The sequence below is a fragment of the Octopus sinensis genome, linkage group LG7 (assembly GCF_006345805.1).
Source record: "Octopus sinensis linkage group LG7, ASM634580v1, whole genome shotgun sequence".
Lineage (NCBI taxonomy): Eukaryota > Metazoa > Mollusca > Cephalopoda > Octopoda > Octopodidae > Octopus > Octopus sinensis.
This window is the reverse complement of record NC_043003.1, coordinates 20,581,667-20,589,166: the sequence shown is the minus strand read 5'-3', so window position 1 is coordinate 20,589,166 and position 7,500 is coordinate 20,581,667. Positions and strand designations below refer to the sequence as shown.

At 38.5% G+C, this 7,500-nt stretch overlaps 1 protein-coding gene across 1 annotated transcript in view; it reads right to left on the bottom strand.

Annotated features, from left to right (window-relative positions):
• Positions 1–7,500, bottom strand: part of LOC115213986 — an 85,793-nt gene that overhangs the window by 55,153 nt on the left and 23,140 nt on the right. The gene's annotated exons all lie outside the window — the stretch shown is intronic.

Sequence of the window (7,500 nt, the reverse complement as noted above, 5' to 3'; positions counted from 1 at the left end):
ATTCTGGGCTTTGTGCCTAGACTAGAAAAGAATATTATGCGCAGTAAAAAGGAAGCAGACTGTCAGAATCGTTAGCACACCGGGCGAAATACTTAGCGGCGTTCAAATTCCGTCGAAGCTGACTTTGCCTTTCGGGATCGATAAAATAAGTACCAGTTCAGTACTGGGTTGGATGTAATCAATTTACCCCTCCACCGCAACTGCTGGTCTTGTACCAAAATTTGAAATCAGTATTCTATACAGTAACATAAGTTGGTTTCAACTAGATATCGAAACCAAATTTTGGCTCGCAGGTAAAAATTTGCCGATATCCGCTCGTCCCTACCGCATCAATATCATTGCATCTTATTTTTTTGGTGATTTGCAGATGAGAGAACATAGAACTGCGTTGAATTTCACATGTTTTGTTTCCGTTCATACGCTTTTTTCCCCAAGTACATTAATGGACTAATTTATGTGGTCAAAATGATTAAATTTGGGAATCGTAATACGAAACTGTTCTTTACACAAATTTGTCTACGTTTTATTCACTTCTTTTGTACAATTCACAAAATTTGGTTGAAGGTCTAACACAGATACATAATCTACTAGAGGAAAGGTACACAAATAGGAAGAGTGAATAACCGTGGCTTTTTAAAGAGTTTTCGTATTTTAGTCTCATAGTAAATGAAACGGAGTAAATATAGCTTCAGTTGCAGTTGAACGTTTCTCTTATGGGAGCTTCTCTCTTGCTCTACCTGCTTAACACAAATATATAGTAATTTCTGATTTAGGCATAAAGACAAGAGTTTTGAGGAGAAAGGCATTAGATGATCACTTTGGCTCTAGTGCTTGAGAGATACTTAATTTTATCGAACCGAAAGAATGAAAGGCAAAACTGATTACGACATAATTTGCCTGGCTTAGTGGTTAGGGTGTTGGACTTATGATCGTCAGATTGTGGTTTCGATTCCTGGACCGGGCGATTCGTTGTGAGCTTGGGCAGAACACTTCTTTTCACGTTGCTCCAGTCCACTCAGCTGTAGAAATGAGTTTAACCTGGAGAAAGATGGGCTCCGCCAGGCTTTTTTGCCCTTGATACGCTGCATGGCTGCAGCGCTTCAACGACCTCTAAGGGTTTAAGGGTATTTGTCAAAAGAATGAAAGGAAAATTGACTACGACGTGATACGAACATGGGATGAAAAAGTCAGAACAAATACCGAAATAGTTTGTTCGACGCTCTAATGATTGTGCCAGTCTACCGTTTTAAACTATTTCTAACATAGAATTAAGACCAGAAAATTTGGAAGAGGGGTATTGGTGTAGGAAATCAACTCCAGTACTTGAAAAGTGCTTTATTTATCGATCCCAAAGGGATGAAAGGCAAAGATAAATTCGGTGGGATTTGAACTTAGTACATAAAGGGCCAGAACAACTACCGAGAATCATATGGACCGATATTCTACCGTTTCTGCCTATGCATCTCTTTAAAAAAAATAATAAATGCGCCCTTTTAAAGACTAACCAGGCTCACGGGCCCGGTTTCCCAGTTTCTATGGCGTATATATTCCCCAGCTGGACAGGACGCCAGTCCATCGTAGCGTTACTCATTTTTGCCAGCTGAGTGAACTGGAGCAACATGAAATGAAGTGTTTTGCTCAAGAACACAACGCGTCGTCCGGTCCAGGAATCGAAACCATAATCTTACGATCATGGTGCTGACACCCTAACCACTAAGCCACGCGCCTCCAAGCATCTCTTTAATTACAACTATTTGATGATTTCTGATTTAGATGCAAAAGTAACAATCTTAAGGGGAGGAGGAGTTAGTTGATGCCATCGATCTAAGAACATTATTTTATCGACCCGGGATAGGGATGAAAGGAAAATTTGATTATGACGGGATTGGAATTCACTGAAAACGTCAAGAACCTGAAGAAATACCGTTGAGTATTTTGTACGACGCACTAACAATTCTGTTACCTCGCCGCTCAAATAAAAACTATATAAAGGTGTCTGTTGTCCTCTGTGTTATTATGTCACTTTACTTTTCGCTTTAGGTTAAGATTGCAGATCTGGCCATGCTAGAGCCTAGGTGAATGGATAAAATAAAAAAAATAAATGCGCCCTTTTACAGACTAGCCAGGCACATGGGCTCAGTTTCCCGGTTTCAATGGCGTATGTGCTCCTCGGCTGCATGGGACGCCAGTCCATCACAGCGTTACTCATTTTGCCAGCTGAGTGGACTGGAGCAACGCGAAATGAAGTGCTTTGCTCAAAAGCACTATGCGTCGCTCGGTCCAGGAATCGAAACCACAATCTTACGATCATGATGCTGACACCTTAACCACTAAACCACGCGCCGCCACAGGTGAATGGGTATGCTGTTTTTTTATCCAGATTATTAGTAGTATAAAGTGAAAGAAAATGGCTTCAACTATGGATTGCTCCCAAATTGCCAGGAGCTCGCTGTTTATTGTTTCACTCATAGTAAATAAACACTAAATAATATATAAACATCAGAGATAAAACATCATCAATCAAAGGGAAGTTCAATAAAAATAGAAGCAAAAATAGAAGCAAAATAAAAATAGAACAAACGTGACATGAACCAAACAAATGCAAAAATAAACCCCAAAACGCAGATAATCAGACCGAAAAGCAAACACATAAATAAAGAAACAGAATAATGATTAAATAAAAACAAAAACAAAAAAAAAAGAAAAATGAATGAATGAGATACAAATAAAATAATTCAAATGTTTTACTTAAAAGCAATTTATTAAGATCGTTTTCTATTATACAGTAATTTCGTTATCTGCATCATAATAAACATCGCCGAAATCTTCCTCTTCCTCTTCCTCATCCTCTTGCACCTCCTACTCCTCATCATCAATATCATTTCATTATCATCGTCATCATCTTCGTCAATTTCAACAGCAATTATTACAACGTGATTCAAAACCATTAACAGTGACAGTACTGGGAACATTCTACTACTACTACTACTACTACTACTACTACTACTACTACTACCACCACCACCACCACCACTACCACCACCACCAACACCACCACCACCACCACCACCACCAGTGTTATCATGTACATTGTTTTGTCTTGGTATAAAAGATGTGCTACAGCAGGTATTCTACTTAATACTACAGATTGCTGGTCAGTTGTTTGACCTTAACCAGTTGAGCATGTCCCTTAGTGGCTAACGTTATATGCATCTCTGATGGGGGAGCATCATAGCCATGTGTTGAGAGGAATTCTTTGGGATTTGGATAATTCACCTCTAGAAACATGGGTGTTTCGTTCAACATCTTTAAACAATCCTTATTCAGGGACCTTTTGAGCGGGATGGGCTACTCGATCTAAAGAAAATTCTAACTGGGTCCCACCTGCAATGTCATGCGCTGTTAATCTTGACATTAGATCCCCATGTCGCGCACATATGGTTGTGATGGGTAGTCATGATGGCTATACTGGGCGGATGTATTCCATCTCAATCACAGATTTTTTTATTAATTTTTTTTTAACTAAACAGTTTGAAACTTCGAATTCAGGTAGAAATTCTCACGTAGAACACGGTTTACTTTGAACGTTTTGGACAAAATTTCATATTTTAGAAGTTACATCCTGTTAAAAGTTCACGTATTTGGATAATTTCAACCAATCAACGACGTGTATTCATTTGAAGGAAGCTACTGTTGTTTGCGATAGTAATCGAAGAGGAATAACTTCGTACTGGGCTTCGTATATTTTACCTGAGTATCACTTTGATGGCATGCACAGCTCTCTCACTAAATAATAATAATAATAATAATAATAATAATAATAATAATAATAATAATAATAATAATAATAATAATAGTCCTTCCTTATTTCTTTACTGCCCACAAGGGGCTACACACAGAAGGGACAAACAAGGACAGACAAACGGATTAAGTCGATTATATCGACCCCAGTGCGTAACTGGTACTTTTTTAATCGACCCCGAAAGGATGAATAGGCAAAGTCGATCTCGGGAATTTTGAGTTCAGAACGTAAAGATGGATAAAATATGGCTAAGCATTTCGCTCGGTGTGTTGACGTCGCCTTGATGATGATGATGATGGCTCTTAATAGAATCACATATATTGGCGAAAGACTATATCTAATTTGATCGCTTCAACATTTGAGTCGTACTCACTTTATCTGCCCTGGATCGATAAAATGCTAAGTAATATTCGAACGCAGAACGAAAACAAGCATAACTAAATGACAAAAAGATATTTTATCCTCTACTCTTCTAAGTCTACCGAATTAAAACATGGAGAGTGAAATAGTTTAATGTAAGGCAAATATACAATAACATCACCGATTCGAAGAGCAGAAACAAGATACCAAGTAAGCAGTGATTCAATTTAAGTCTTCAGGAAGTACAAGTAATGCTTATTTTACGACTTGCTTGTCTTTATTATGCATAAAACAATATTGAATACGATAGAAAAAAATAACTGTAACTTCGATCGACTACAGAAAACAATAACGAGAGACATAAACAAAGCATAAAGATCAATTAAAACAAAACTGATGCTATGAAAATACAAGTATAGAAACTGCAATGAAAATAATACGTGCCATCATCCGATTTATGACAAATGCGTAGTTTAATGCGATCACGCTCTAAAGCATAACATGCAAGACAAGCTTCAGAAGTAACATCCTCATCTCTAATGCACAGCTCCCAAACAAAAAAATGCATTTTATATTGCTAGCATCCATGAAATAGAACGAAAATTAAAAGGGAACAGCAGAGCAATAAAATTACTAACGTATATCTGTCTATTGTTTGAAAACTTTGATAAACTTTGATATAGGCGCAGGCGTGGCTATGTGGTATGAAGCTTGCTTCGTGGCACCTTGGGAGTGGCTGTGTGGTAAATAGCTTGCTTACCAACCACATGGTTCCGGGTTCAGTCCCACTGCGTGGCACCTTGGACAAGTGTCTTCTACTATAGCCTCGGGCCGACCAAAGCCCTGTGGGTGGATTTTGGAGGCGGAAACTGAAAGAAGCCTGGCGTATATATAAGTGTATTTGTGTGTGTGTGTATGTGTGTGTGTGTGTGTATGTGTGTGTGTGTGTATGTGTGTGTGTGTGTGTTTCTGTCTGTGTTTGTCCCCCACCACTGCTTGACAACCGGTGTTGGTGTGTTTACATTCCCGTACCTTAGCAGTTCAGTTAAAGGGACCCATAGAATAAGGTCCAGGCTTAGCAAATAAATTTTAAGTACTATGATCGATTTGTTCGACTAAAAATTCTTCAAGACGGTGCCCCAGCATGGCCGCAGTCTAATGACTGAAATAGGTGAAGGATAAAAGATAACTTCGTATGCCGTTGGGATATATGAGTATTGAGATTTTGAGCTAAATCTGTCTTTGAAGAGTGACATCTAAACTATAAACTAATTTTAAGACAAGGATTGAAAATTACCTACAGGAAACATGCTAAGCTAAGGCTGAGGACCCCTATTGAAAAAAAAAATGAAAAAACTCCAGAAAAACCCGTGTATGAATTCAGAATGGATATTAAAAACGTTATTGGATTAGGCAAGTTTGCTCTTAGGAATAAGAAAATTAATTGAAACTAAGAATTCTAAGTTACTTTTAAACCATTGAACCGGCGAATGCGCTTTAGCGGATGTGATTTTGTTTAGCTAAAGCCTTGGAAGATGTAAAAGGGAGCGGCTAATTGACAGAAACAGATATAGTTTCAGGCGTAAGTAAAAATCACTTGGCCGCGCGCTTTTGCGTCTACCAAGAGTATAGTCAAACAAAAAAGACGTTTGCTAAAGCTTACTCGCAGATTGAAAGGATTGACAATGATATACGGGAATTAGAATATTAGTACTTAGGTGAACATGAAAGGGATAAAAAAAAATGAAGATTTCGGAGGTGGACTTGTCTACTAAGTGACTTGATCTAAGACTGTGTTGAAATGGAGGTAAGTATGGTGAAAACACTATCTAATAACACACGAAGCTGTTAAATTTGCTTTGAAATTAAAATACATTTCACGTGAGGTTAAAGGTTTTGTCGCATATCTGCAACCTGGTCACTGAAAGTTTTATTACAACTCTTTGAGAAGTCTGTTATTGACCTGTTTTTATATGCCCGAAAGATTTTGCATTCAGTTCAGATTCTGTCTCTCCTATTAGATTTAGAGACATAACTCTAAGCTGTATTCATCTAGATAACCTTGACCATATGACATCGGTCACCGATCCTCTTTCAGTTTATATCTATCTTTGGTCCAGTCATTGCTTAAGTCTTAGAAATCAAATTTCTGCTCTCAGTACCAGCTTAAAAGTGTGATGAACAAATCTAGAAAAGAATATCAAAGAATTAGACCTGTATTTAAAGCCGAGTCCTGTGATATAAGATATATGCCAATACATTTATCTCAGCTATAAACTATAAATTCTATAAAATACATACAAACTTACATGGATAGAAGCACACAGAAAACTGCTCAATGAAACTTCAGTTCACAATCTTAAAGCGGGTGCAATATAGAAATATTTACGACACATATCGTTAATAGATTTGAGCTTTTCTTAAGAGGAGCGGAGATGTTAAGACCTTCAATGTAAGACCGTATAACAAGTCAAGTGAACCGAGTGAAATTTTAACCACAATGTGACCAGCAAAGAGTTTGGTGTATTTGGGACCCGTCATCGAGATCCGCAGACTGAAGTCGCAAAAGAATGTCAATATGAATTTGAAGATGGGAATTAGTTCACTACAGTCGAGCTAGGTTCAACGATCAAGGAAGGATCTGAACGCTAAAAGGCAATTGGTTTGGTGGGATAGTATCATAGAAGGACTTGATATCTATGGGGGAAATGAGCTGGAAGGAGTCGATGAAGGGTAGAGGTGAGGGCGTGTTTGGTGTTACATTTGTGACGCCAAACATGCTCTCGGGTACCAAAACTGCTAACAAGGAGGCGAGGAGCTGGTTGCTGTACTTGGGAATGAGTAGATGGTCAGAGGAACATGGTGTTTAGTCAATGAGGCTGCAGATGTTTCAGGAATGAGAGACAAGGTGATGAAATAGAACATGGCGGTGGACTTGAAGTGTTGGTTACGTGGATTATGGGTGGAGGAAATTTACGAGATGGACGCAAGACGAGGTTAGTGAAGCTCTCAGAATGGCTGAACTCAGTGAGTCTGAATCAGTTACACTTGGCATCGAGCTAACAGCTGGAATCGAAAAGTGGTAGATCGAATAAGTAGAGTCTGTGATAGGCAATAAGGAGAATTGCTGTGGAATAGTAGGTGTTGGATCTTACGAGCTTTGGCACCTATGAGCTTTGATGTGTGGAAAGAAATTTAATAAAAAGCTGCAGAATTAGGGGAGAAAAAAAGAAAACAGATTTCCTAAACATCATGGTTGAACGCAGAGTTTTGGAAACACGTGGAGCGGATAGTGAAGCACATAAGTTGACGTTAAGATTGAGCAAGAATGAACTCAA